Consider the following 14,274-nt stretch of genomic DNA (forward strand, 5'->3'; position numbering starts at 1 on the left):
CCTGGATCAATACATCCTATCATACACTCCCAAAACGTTGGCTCGTCAATGTTGATATGGGCTGCTAAAAGAGAAACTTGCCTCCTGTAATCTTCCATCACCGATACTCAACATGAGTCCATAATTGATCATAATAAATCCATCATCATCATCATCATCTTCTTTCACCAAATGTGCTCCAACACACACACTGACCGCCCTGGGGCGAGTTAGAAAGAGTTCAAACATTCCCAGCGTACTGAGAGCACTCGGAAACATTAAACGCACCATCACGCAGCTCCAATTATGATCGATCTGGTCGGTCAGGTGGTGATGATTCGCCTCTTTCGCTTATTCACATCAGCTAAGCGTACCTTTACGTACTCTACTACTCTCTGTCCGCTCTCATCCTATAGGCAATGGTGTCCATCCCAGTGGTTAATTATTTTATTCACATTTCCCCTGCTTCGTCTCGTCAATCTCATCCCGCGACACGTTTGACGACCACATTAATAACGCGGGGAAAGTAAGGGACGATGTTTGATGCTCTGATCCCTCCAGTTCTGTCGGTCGAAGCCGTGGGTGGCATTTGTGGTTTAAGAGGCACCTTTTCGACCAGTGTGTTCACCATCATCTCGACCCGTTTGCATGACACGGTGCTTTGATTTTACGGTGCAATATCGCATAAAAACGGAACATGACAAACATGGGGCGTGTATGTTTCACCGGGACCCATCATCTCGACGACAGGGAGATCCACTTACATGGGTACAGGGATTTACGCGCGATGTATTTCGTGTAACATAAAATGTGGGCTTACGTTCTGGCATGTTGGATGTCTCGTTTTGCTTGTTACAATAATTGAAGGGAAGTGCAATATAATACTTTAAAGATCCAATTAGGTGCCCTTTAAACAATTCTGTACAGCACACTGAGTAGTTCTTCTGCCTCATCTCCAGTGCAAAACATACGGAGGAGAGCAGAAAATGATGAAAGATAGCACCAAGTTAAACAAACATACAAGCAAAAAAACAACACAATACAGCAATGCTGACTCGTATCTCGTGCGATAAGTCTCACTGACCGACCGACCCAATGAGTGACTGATCGAAACACGAGGAGAAGATCAAGCGCTTTCATAAGCGCTCCCTGAGTTTTCACATTGCAAAAAAAACGGAAAACAACTTCAAGTTGCATTGCTCGTTCGTATCTTCTCTAGCGTTTGCAGCATCTTCGCTGCCGGGCAATCTCGGCAAACGGAAACGAGGAAAAAAAGCAAGGTCACACCGCTACTCCGGCCTCCTCCAGCTTCCTCCGACGAACATTGCGAAGGAAAATGAAAACGGAAAATCAGCACAACATAAACCCGAGCCAGAAGGAAACATGGTGATGTGTGCAAGAGAAGTTGAAGAAAAAAAACGGCACAGCAGCAATGCAAACAGGCAGAAACACAAGGCCATAATAATTAATTAATGATGCACACCCACTCCGTCCGTTCCGTCCAACCGGAGGTGTATGTGGAAGAGGAACAGGGTGATGGTGGGGCACGTGTTTCGAACAAGCGTTAAAAAATGTTCAACTGGAAAATGAAAACATATTGCTTTTGTGGTGTGATTTTTTTCTGTGTTGTTCTCCTCTCTGTACTTCAGAGTTCGTTTTGTTTTGTTTTGCTTCATTCAAATAACTCACGGAGATACTGGGCAGCATGTGCCTCAACCAAAGCACGGCTAAACTCATTGGAATGAAAAATAAATTGCCACTGTAGCCGTTCGCTATTGGGGATATGGCAAATGTATGGAATTTAAAATACATAAAGAAACAATTCCTTTGATAAATACCGCTTTAAATACACAATAAAAATAACATTCAACATACTGCTCTAGTAGCTGAACGCACGTACACAGCAACCACAACCCCATCCTCTCTTGCCCTACCCTGCACTGCTACCTCAACCAATTTGCACATCCCTTGTAAAGTAAAGGGACGCTTCAAAAATTCCGACCACCTGGTACAGCTGTTTGAAAGCGAACCGACGGACGGGGGTTTACAAAGAAACAGGACCTTCAAGATCCTGCTCTTTAAGATGGGTTTGTCAGCATCAATGCCCTCACTACACGTTCACTGGACATTATGCTCCCCAAGACAAGGAAGAAAGAGCGAGACGGATTGATGCGGCTTTGTTCGTCGCACGGCGTGCTGCGCTAGCGATGCGTAATTTCGCTTCTAACGAGAACGTGCGTTAGAAAGGGAGAGTGAGAGAGTGACTGAAGTCGCTGCTGTCGTTCGCAGAGCAGAGAGGGCACGCGCGCGTTTTGCAACAACCCCTTCCGCTATCGATCAGTATGTTTAATATCAAATTTTACCTTAACGCAAGGATGAAGTGTTTTAAGGTCATTAAATTACCTGTAAAGTAAAGAAGAAAAAGACAATTAACATATTTTCCTTATTTTGCGTTAGAGTGAATAAAAATAAGTAAGATAGCTGATAAATTGATACAAACAATGTATGTAGTAACCATAAAACTCAATCAAGTAACAACCTTCGTTCAAATCATCTAAATGACTCATCTCCTCTAATGCACCTTCGATTTTCGCGTCTCGCAACTGTGTCGCTTTGCCTAATGGCTGTTATTTTTCATTCCGTCACTCCTGTCTCATTGAAGTAATGCCTCCACTCCTCCAGGAAAACTCTGATTCCAGAGCACATTTGTCTCCGGTGTACTAAAAAACGCGACACGACACAGACAAAACGGATGGCACACATTCGTCGCCCAGTCATCAAAGCTGAGGTGGCGAAGAGCTCTTCTTCCTCTGGAAAGAATCTGCACAGCCGAGGCTGGCAGGCAGGGAGATGTCTATTCACACCGAGCGCTACCAAAGGTGACAGCAGCAGCAGCTTCTGCCAGAGAGTGTCTCATTAAAACATCTCACTTTCCACAAAGCCGGTCATGCCCATTCCAATGCCCGCCTGTTCGTTTCAGTGTGATTTTTTTCTGTTCTTCATTTTCTAAGTGCTGATGCACAACACATAGGCTTCACAAACCCTTAAGTGGTCATGTCGGATATTTCTCATTACGGATAGTGTTTGCTACAGCCGGCACGAGACGAGAAAAGGTGCTATTCCTGACCCAATAACAGTCCTCCGCCACGCTATCCTGCTGAAGAAACGTAATGACACGTACAAGGAAGCGCACAAGAATTAAAAACACAATCATACCTAACTTTGTCACGTAATGGTTTAAATGCTGCACCGTCAGCGGGCTCAATCCTGAGATGAAGAGCCCGCGAGAGCCTCCCATCGGCCATCCATTTAATTGACGTTGACTTGAGCTATTGAATCAAAGCTCCTCCACGCCGGGACCCGCATCGCCGTCGCGCTCCAGAGGCTCAACAACCAGGGGCAGGAAAAGTCGATGATAGTTTCCCTCCTAGCACAATTTACAGCAACGCCTCTTGTCGGCCACCGGGTCTTTTTGAAACGGTCTCTCCCAGCCAAACGGAGAGGAAGTAAGTCGTGGCCGCGCGCATATTCACGCAGACTGGCTGGCGCGGCGCGCAAATATCGTGATTGATGTCGGAATGGAACAAGACACCGCGAAGTGTAAACTTTTATCACCTCTTCCCCAACTGGTCCTTCTCTTCTTCACCAACAGGCCCCCCTCGAGACATGACACCATCAATTTTGTCCGCCTCTCTCAAGATGGATGATGCTGCTGCTGCTCATCGCCTGTTTTCCGGCCACAAGAATGGCAGCAGCAAACGATCTTCTCCCCCCGTTGGTTGGTGGACTATCAGGGAGCGGGCCCTAGGCGCATTTAACAATCCTCCATTTAGCGTGACCACGACCTGGGTTTGCGCATCAGGGATCTATCTTGCGCTATTAATTCGCAATGAAAGCGGACATTCGCGTCGTGCGGAGACCCAGGCTTTCGGAAATAGGTCGTGTCACAGGAAGCGACGGTGCGCTCATCGATGGTGTTTAATTTATCACGAATTGAAAACGATTCGAGGAAAAGTGTTTGCGATCTGGAGCGTTTTGGGCAGGAAATTAAGAAGCTTCATTGGTTTTATTTTAAAAGGGTAATATTTTGAATTGGGTTCTAAATGGCCAGACATTGAAGCCGCAAAAAATGCTCACACAAGAAGGAAAATGGTCATTTTTCTGACCGAACAAGATGAATAGAATGAAGAAGGAGATTCAACAACTCTTCTTTAACGAAACTAGGAAGATTCTACACAGTTTGGGCAAACAATCGACCAGGAAGCGCGAGCAGGTGGGTAAAAATTGGCGGAAGTACATTTAAACGTTCGCTGTAAATATCACTATTAATAGCCAACCGTTTCGTTCTTGTGCCACAAATCTTGGATGAATCGTAAGAATAGGAGCGTGCTATCGTCTTTAACGTTGAACGTTAAGAATACAGAATTTCAACCCTTTTTGCTATCGAAGATGGCAAGTGTAGAAGCTCTGTTCAGTGTCGAATTTAAGAAGTTTCATACCATCACGATCCTCTTTCTTGGTATTTCAACTTTAGACAAACATGCACTGTCTGTATCGGATTGCTCGAGAAACGCGTTTTGTCACGTGAAATATCTTTACCCACCACAGAGCACCAACATACCACAGCATAAGCATGCGAAGCATCAGACACCTTCCCTTCCTCCTATGCCCACTACAAATAAGCCAATTTACGATGACCTTCGACGCCGTGATTCGGAAGCTGTTGAGAAAAACAGTCTACCCCAAATGCTCTTAAAATAATGCTCGCTCATCGGAAGGGCACAGACCAGGGGAGCCAGTCTGCGTTATAAAGTTCACTCAATGTGGTGGTGGTGGTTTCGAATAAACTGTTTGTGGCGTCACGGGGAGGGAAAAGTTTTTTTCCATTCTAGCAGTAAAGTGTATAAGCTGCTTTGCAGCGCGAATCGCGTCCACTTCACGCTCTTTGGTGGTGCGCACAATAAGGGCGCGCAAAAGCGGGAGAAGAAAAAACGAGTTAAATCGAAGTCAATATTTGAATATTCAAATCAGTTCGGAAGGCGGTTAAAACGCACACTTGAGCGGAACCGCCACTTGTAATTAATCTTTTAATGAAGTGTTGTTCTATGGCCGGGAAGCGAAGAAGCGGCTCATCGCCTTTGGCCGATTAAGAATTCAGTTCAATCGCGTAAGGGCGTAACGGTATGAAAATAAGCTTCGGTGAGCTTTACACCTTGCAAAGCGAGCACACAGGTTCATAATTAATGGACCAACGCAACATGTCATTGCCACTCGATACCTTCACCTTATCTCTATCATTTCCTGATGTAACAATGTAAAGATTTAACTTAACCTGACGCTTTCTCTAAGCGGGCTCAGCTTTTTGATCGTAGCAAATGTTCCGAAATTCTTATCACAACTCTAAGGAAATGGCTAACCACAACCTACATTGCTAAGCCAATTCTGTCAAAAAGCTTCGCTCTTTAATCTACCGCACTAGATAAGACTCACATTCCATCCGTGCTGAACCGGCTGAACCCAAACCTCAATATTTGTCGAAGGTTTTTCTTGTGCGACACATAAGCAACCTAACCCCACCTATTGCTTGCTTTCGTTTTCTTATCGCCATCACGCAATGGTCACTCTGCTGTCTTTCCGCTCTGACCGAAGAGCAAATCAACCACCTGCAGATATCGCTGTGGACGACGCGGGGACCCGCTGCTCGGTTGATACTTTCACCTCCAAAAACGATACGAGGCGCCCTTTTCGGCGAGCCGTTGTGCGTGCGGGTCTACGGGAGGATATATACGCATTGCCAGAGCCTTCGTCTTTTTGCAAACCGTGCCCTCGGGGTGAGTGAAAGAGGTCCTATACAGCACTACGGACAGGGTCCACAGTGTCCACGGTTCAACTTTCCATTCCACATTCTCCCGCGGAGGAGGTCCAGGAGGTCACGACAACGAAGTCACCGGCCCGAGACGTAAAGAATTTCCCATTCCGTATCCGAATCGAACATGAGCGATTGCTTGTTTCGGGCAGTTTTTTTTTTGTTTTTGGTTTTGGTTTTGTTTATCACCAACCACGTCCTGTGTCTTTATGATTGGATTGATATCTAGGGCGCATGAAATTGCCGCCAATCTAGCAGGAGTGTGGTTTCGGCTTTCAAGGGAGCTGCTCTAAATCAACGTCATTCCAACGAGACGCTAAGCTGACAGCGGGGTTTCAAGACATAAATGCTAAGCGCCCTGTACGGCAGAGCCTTGTTGGAATCTTATGAGTGATTTCTTCGAAAAGAAATCGATTTCTTTTGGGAAAAGGTTGACAGGAGAGAGAAAGAAAGTGATTTGGGATTTCTATCACAATCGAATGTATTTGGGATTTTAGGATGCTAATCCTTCGTCCCAAAGAAGTTTAATCCGTGGAAGGGAGCAAAAATTGTATGAGGAGTTTAGCTAATAACAGTTGAGCATATGAACAATATCTTAATTGAATAAGGCAATAACGAGAATATCTTGATTGAAAAACAAACCTATTCTTAATCTTAGGGAAATACCAATTTTGCACCTTCTACAAACCAATCAAAAAGTTCTCCCAACAATTCTTAACCGTCCTCACATTGACATGCCCCCTTGGCTAAATCCCTGGGCCAAAGGATAATATTTCATTTCTCTCAGTCTAGGCCATGACAACCAAAAGTCCACCGTCATCAGAAACCCATTAGAGCCCATCCTTCCTTCGTTAGGCGGGGTGGTGATGGGTCATTACAGAGAAGCGCAAGAAAAAACTCAGACACAAAAAAGCACACTTTACAAGATGCAATAACGCGCAATGTGGTTGGCAAAAGCAGTGCAAGCAAAGCGTGGAATACTCCAACAACACCCACAACGCTCCAGCATTCAATAGACGATAAAGTTCCTAATGCCAAAGGGTCACACACACAGATGAGCAACGACCCGCATATTCTCTGTGTTTTTCCAGGGCCTTTGGCTTGGTGTGTTTTTATTCTCTCACGCAAATAATTGCACCAATGTTTCACGATGTCCATACAGGAACTGTTAGCAAAGAGAGGACCGTAAGGAGCTCCTCCGCAGTCTAGCGGACGTGGTAAAACACGTCAATTTAAACCCTAAAAAAGCCAGTGAAGATATGCGGGTTAAACTTTGCTATGTGGGGAAAGATGTGTTCGACTTCAATGTTTCCCACCGCCCAAGTAGTAAAAGAAAATAGCGTCGAATGTGAGGGCCGGGACATCGCAAAAAGCGTCCACAACCTTCTCACATACGGTTTTGGATTGTCGTCAATCGATTGGCAAAACTTTCCATCCTCTTGTGGGCAGCCCTTTTCTGGAGGACACGCATAGAAAAACGTCCAACAAATGCAGTTAGTTTCTTGTTTGGAAATGGCCACTTAGTGGTAGAAACCAGCAACGGCAAAATGTCTCTTTGTGACCATCTTTTAAAAAGAGATTCGGAAAAAAGTTGCGACGATATTGAACGATATTAAGTTGTGCAACATCGGTGTGTAGCAAAATGGTTTTCAATTAAACAAACTTGCTCCCAAAAACAGAATGTATTATTCCCACCCTGTTATACTTCTCTTCGCCGGAATTATCTGACCCTACGCGCGGACAAGATGCATTTCTGCACTTTCTCTTGCCACATGCCTTTCGCTTTTTTAAATTAACCCATAACAAAACGCGCTGCCCGTGTCAGTGTCACCAAATTGGCAAATAAATTGATGGCGAAAATGCAATCATGCCCCCGGCAAGCACACACTCACACGAATCGAAAGATAGAGATAGATTTTATCATGATTGTATGATGGTTTTTCCACTTCTTTTTGGACATCGAGAGACAAACACACACGTTTTGCGTTTTTGTATCATCATCCTGCGATCTCTGGTTCGATTTTGTGCAGCGTGTCGGCAAAAAAAAACCCTCACTGCACGGTCCAATTCATTCGATTCGGTCGCTTCACTTTGATGTGATCGTGGGTCGATTTTTTTATTTCTTCTATTTACTCTCACTTTAATTATCTCTGCCGTTCCGAACCGTTTGCGATCACACAGTGCACACAGTGCACATTCGGAGATGATATCCGCAAGAGAATGGCCACCAGTGCCCGAGGTGTTGTGTCGCGGCGTTGTCACGCTTGATAAGGCACCGAGCCAGAGTGTAAAAAGGGAGAGAGAGAGATGAGTTTTGCCCCGGGGACGTGTGGGACCGCATCGAACGACCATCAAAGGCGTACCGATCGAACACGGGCAAAAACGATTGATGGACGACGCCTCTTCTGGTTGTGTCGTACCGCGCCGTAGAGTGAGTTGTGACGTGGGAAACGTCAGCGATGTGTCGTCGTTTAGCCGTCGGCACTTATCGTACGCACAACACATTCGCTCGGGCGTGCTGGGAACGGACGACCTGCAGCTAGCGTTGATTAAAATACATCCTCGATTGATTTATGGCAACGATTATGGGGTCTGTGTGTGTATTTCGGGAGATACGTTTCTCTATGAAAGCTCCACAAGCAACAAAAAAGGGAGATTTAGTGTGGAAAACGCGACGCTATAAGTTCAGAATGACAGTTAAAAACTGTCCCCGAGCTGCCAAACATACAATAGCTTGAAACGCTTGTCTGATTGGCTGAAATTCTGCAAATCAAAATCACAAGCATTGGACACATCCTAATTAAGAGCATCTCTGCGGCTGAACCGTACTCCATATCGCATCTAGTTTTATGCATAAAAAGTCATACTAAACATTACCATATGTTGTTGCGATCTGTTTTTACTTTCACTTGCCTACCGGCGACACACAAACAAACACGACCATTAATGGGCATGAAGTGATCGCGCTCAATTACGCATCATCTCTCTTGGAGCGCATCGCGTGTGTATCACGCCATCACACAGCTGTCACCGCTACATCACACAGTTTGTGCCAAAGATAAAAAAAAAATCGTCTCTCTGTGCCGTTATTAGGTGTGGAGCGAGGGATTTAAAATCATGAAACTGAAACGGGATACGTTTTTTTCCTCTCGTTTCTTTCCTTTGAAATTTCGGCAAAAGGGCACTCCACCCTGTGTTCGCCGTCAGTCAGGGTGAGGTTCATGGTCAAGTTGAGCCAAATCGGGCGAGGGAGAAACCGAAACAGAGAGCGCGAGATCGTCTTCACGCCTTTTGTATCGGGGATCTATAACAGAAGGGTGGGAAACGAACCGTCCTAACCCCACCGCCACTTAATGAAGTGTCATCCACTGGCGCGAGACATTTATTTGAACGGCGAAGATCTTCCTCATTCTTCACCGACGCGACGCGGAGAGCGTTCCAGATGTCGTCCGTCCCATTAGTTTGTTTTTTAATACGTTCATCTTTCCCCGTGTGCTTCCCCTCCGAAAGGATTTAGTGTCACACGAATCTCACTCGTCTCAGATGGGGGGAAGAAAAATGAAATCGAAAACAACACTACAAAGCGCCCCAAAACGCTCCCAATTCCGAAACCCACTTGGACAGAAGACGACCTACACCGGGGTAACACGGGGCACAACACAAACAGGTTCCATCTGCTGGTTTTCGCGCGCATATTCACCAGTCGCTTCTCATTTTCCGCATCCGCGTCCAAAATGGCCAAACAGCCGAGGGAACAGACTGTTCCCGCCAGCACACACAAACACACCCTCGTACTGTGTAAAAGATGATCTCGGTTCCTGTTCCTATTTTTAGCTCACATTCGCGCGGAAGGTGTGCGTGGAGTGTGGATATTTTTGGAAAAATGTCGACTATGTGGCGGCCGTGCGGCACCTTCCCTTGCTTGCTTGGGGGGTTTGCATGCGTGTCCGGGAGCCGAGGAGCAACCCAAAGTAAGCACACCAAATGCAACTAGAGAGAGAGAGAGGACGAAAGATCTACAAACACGCGATCGTTGTTGAAAATCAGCTTCGTTATGGGACAGAAGAAGAGCTACACAGAGAGAGAGAGAGCGACAGAGATCATTGCGGAACCTTTCACACACACACACACCCAAATATCACCTGGCCCTTGGTGTGCCAGAGGGCTCGAACTGGGGGCTTGAGGAGAGGTTTTAAACGGTGTTCCTTAAAATAGATGCCGCGTGTATTTTTGGCTTTTCCCCCAAAAAAAACCTGTCGAGATAGTCGCGAGAGCCGGTGTCTATGAGACGAGTGAACAAACCGGCGCCGGTATGGGTAGGCATATTTTCTTCTCCTGAAATTTGGCCTGAGTGTTCTCAGGTGTTACAGTGGCGCGAAAATTGTTCAGGAGATACACCTTTAAAACTATTTCAATGAGCATGCTGAGTGCCATCACATAAAAAAGGGGCGCCTACACATTGAACAATGGTCAGCGTTTGCCTTTTTACCACAACCATTTATCGATTGCATTCTTCAATAGAAACGCAATGCCGAACTGAATCCATAATTAAACCCGGGAGGGAATTATCTATTGCAGCGACTCGCAAAACAGTTTCACTTTGTGCACAGAAAAGCAGCAATGTTGCAATTGTTACACCTCCGACTGACACACCCCCGGGGGGCCGCTGCTACTGTGGCATAAATTCCAATAGTTGCAATATTATTTCACAAAACCACACTACCGATTACTACAGTTTCAGACCGTTTTCATACTCATCACTAACAAATGCGGCAAGCGTCGTATTGTGGCGTAAATGGCATACATTGGCACGAAACGCACGGGGGGTTGGCAAACCACGGGCGCTACAAAATTATGCACAGTTACACACAAAGCTTTAATTATGCACGGTAAAGCATCGGTGTATCCACAAACAAACCGCACAACACAGCATAGTATAGCTTAGGATCAGTTTTGTTATTTCAAATTTCAATACATGATTCACATTACGGCTGTAAACACATTCCGTTGCCACCCTCATCGCGACATTAGAATTCCATTTCAACATAACCGTCGACCTCCATATCTTCCATTACTGTTAAACAACATTTAATTGATTATGATTTGTGCAAATATTTACGGCTTCCATTACCGGTCGCGTATTCGCTCTGTGCTATTATTCATTACCCAGATTAGATCAAACACGCCGCATGCACAAACGGTCGGTTGGGAATCTAATTCGACTTTAATTAATTTCTCCGAACGCAACGTTATGTCAATTAGAGGTGAAAGAGAGTTCTTCTTCTATGTTTGCTGTTCTGGTGGCTTGAAGGCAAAATTGAGGACTACACGTACGAGTCAATATTGTACGAAACGTATTTGATGAAATCATCAAGCTCTTCAAATCGAGCGTTTTGTTTTCGGGGTATGCACATTTCATCTTCCTAAGAGGATTTTCTCTTTCTACATTCGAATGCTTTATAAACCATGAACCCATCACCTATCTAACTGTCTCAATATTCAATGTCAACAAACCCTTCATGGAGATTCCTCTCACACGAACTCAACCTCTACAATTAGCCTGCTCTATCAAGGGGTCCATTGATAACGTCAGACTGATATCGTACTCCTGGAAGTGAGACAACACTCGATGTGAAGATACAGAATGAGAAACTACTGTGACTGAGGCATATAAATTAATTTCCAAGCGATAAAACTCCCGCTGGCGCCGCTTCACTACGTCATTGCACGCACTCTATTAGCTTTGATGGTGGGTGGAACCGAACGAGTGGCTGTTTTGTGTTTTTAGTTTCTTTTGTTTTTTTGCCCCCCTCACAAACTTTTGCAAAAATAAGAAAACCTCAACATCAACACACACTTGTTTAAATAATGGGCATGTGCCCCCGAAAGCTGACGGAAGCCGCCAGTACAAAACGAAAGAAAAATGCTGATTTGAAGTACATTTGACACTCACACGCGTGCGTGCGGGTGCGGTGCGTTCGTTGCGCGAATTCTTCTCTCTGTTTCGTACAATAAAAAAAGGCCGACACAGCAGCAGCAGCATTTTGTTCAAATGACAGTTATTAAAAATGGCATGTGTAAAACACACGGGCATATACAGGCGCCGCATGATAGAGGGACACACTGCCACTCACTATCCATTTTCTATGCTTTTCACTTTTCACAACATATCTCTCAAGAGAATGTGAGTGTGTGTGAGTATTTCTTCTTTCCATTTCCCACACGAAACGTATTATATGCAAATTGCACACCCACAGTGGCGGCGGTAGGGGGGGGCTGTGTGTGGAGATGGTAGGAATTAAATTAATTACTTCATTATTATCGCTTCTTCTGTTCCCCGTGGTCCCACCGCGCGCCATAAAGTTCCGATAGGCATTAGAGGCCGTGCGCGAAAAGCTATTATGTGCGCCGGGCGCCGTTTTCTTCGTTAGCGAGCATTCATTTCTAGGTTAAGATCGTGCATGATACACTTTTTCCCGGCCCCTGTCGCCGTACACTGAACCATATTATTTGCGGTTTCGCTCCAGCTCGAAAGGGAAATGATAACTCGCTGAAGCGGGCTCGATGTGAATTATAATTTCACGCTGTGAGTGCGTGTACGCACCGCCAGGGGTTTTGTTTTTGGAAAGATGAAAACAAATATCCAATTGAACTAATTTCATTAGCCGTTGTTGGTGTCGAATTTCTCCCCTACTATGCGTCATAGATACTAAAACGATAAAATTGAGATATTCAATTGTCGCTCATTGACACTCGGCGCTTACCTATGATCCGTTGAAGTCGCTTCCACTACAGCTGAGCTACGAATGCGTTTCAGCTTCGATGCCAAACGGCGTTCACTGCTGAAATGAAACAGAAAAAGAATAACTTTATTACATACATTTATCTTCACTAAAAGATTAAATTTAATGATTTATGAATGCAACCTTTCATTTAACTCGATTTTAAACAGCTTGTACACCACACCATAACATTAACACGCTTCTCAGAATAAGCAAACATTTCTTCCGCTCATTTTCACATTTCGACAGGGAGAAGCTCTTAAAACATATTGCACCTAAATGGACATAAATCTTTCCTAACAAAAATATTACATGCTCAAGCCGGGACCCAGCCCAGCCCAAGCCCGTCCGAACGAAAACACACATTCCACCGAATGGTGATGGTAGAGGAGCAACGGATGTGCAGAGCCAGAGAGGAAAGCGTGCTCCCATCTTTCTTCTGGCAGTATGCATGCGGTTAGACGGAAAAAATAGTATTTGCATTTGAAAAGATGCAGAATCTCGTACCACCTCTTCCCGTTTTGCGCTTCGAAATATTTACACGAGAATGTCATTCTCTTACATGTCTTGTGGTTCGTGGCTTTTTCACACCACACACACACACACTTACACATACACAGGTGTATAAGTATTATTTATTGACTCTCGCTGCAGGTGATGTGGCCATAAAATGCTGCTATTTCAAAAATATGTAAGAAATGCACTCAACGAAGATGGCTAATGCACCGACCGTAAAGCCGCACACAACACACTTCATCGCATCGATAAAGTGTCGGAAGGGGTCGCCCTAAGCGATGTTGCCAGTTCAGTCGTTGAAAGTGAGGATGATTCTTTCGTCTTTTGCAATAAATGTATCTAGAAGGGATAGAAAAATGATGGCTTTTGCAATTCTTCATCCGCACGATTCTCCATTTACAGTCATAAATTCTGAGCGAATGACTTTCGAAGCGCTCCAAATACACCACAGACACCACTACACCGCAAAAGCTCGATTTAGCCTTTAAACCGTCGTCCGATGCTTCCACTTCGCATCAAGAAGATAAATCTGCCTAATAGACACTTCTCCAACATAAAAAGGCAACCCTTTCCACATAATTTGAGCAGGTTCATTTAATATTCTAACACTTAACAAGCGCGCGAGCGAGGAAAATCTACACAACAAAGACACAACATACACACAAGCAGCTTGAATTATGATTGCACACGTAAATCATGCTACTAACTCAGGTGAGGTTATTGACTCCTCTCTTTTAAACAACATCCCCACACAAGACACCAGGCAAACGAGGACTCTTCAAACTGCAGGCATCAAAATGGTGAGAATTTCTGCTGGATACAACACAAGCAACCCAAAACAAAGGTCCCAAAAAACGAATCTTGAATGCAGGCAACAGCAGCAGCAGAAACAGGAAGTGCTTATTCTCTGGTGAAGAATTTCGAAGAAACAAAAAAGACACAACAACCGATATCTTCCCCGTGGGAGGCCGTCTCACAGATTGGACACAATTTTCCCAGCGACTCCCCAAACCACTCTCTTGGGCCTGACCCGAAGATGAGGCAACAACAAAGCAACGAAGACTGGCGGTGTGTGTGTCTGTACATGAATAATTTTCAATCTATTATCTGAGTGTGTCTTGGCGACGAGTC

At 45.0% G+C, this 14,274-nt stretch overlaps 1 protein-coding gene and 1 non-coding gene across 17 annotated transcripts in view; both read right to left on the minus strand.

Moving 5' to 3' along the window:
* The window catches only part of LOC1280492 (dnaJ homolog subfamily B member 6), a 66,723-nt gene that overhangs the window by 17,131 nt on the left and 35,318 nt on the right, over window positions 1-14,274 (minus strand). For all 16 annotated transcript variants that reach the window (XM_061661077.1, XM_061661060.1, XM_061661062.1 and 13 more), the window contains one exon: window positions 12,610-12,687. The gene's annotated coding sequence lies outside the window, so the exon portion shown is untranslated. The remainder of the gene's footprint in view (window positions 1-12,609; window positions 12,688-14,274) is intronic.
* Window positions 1,964-2,132, minus strand: LOC133394129 (U4atac minor spliceosomal RNA). The gene has a single exon (XR_009766612.1). It is a non-coding gene; the product is annotated as a U4atac minor spliceosomal RNA (small nuclear RNA).

The sequence above is a fragment of the Anopheles gambiae genome, chromosome 3 (genome assembly GCF_943734735.2).
Source record: "Anopheles gambiae chromosome 3, idAnoGambNW_F1_1, whole genome shotgun sequence".
Lineage (NCBI taxonomy): Eukaryota > Metazoa > Arthropoda > Insecta > Diptera > Culicidae > Anopheles > Anopheles gambiae.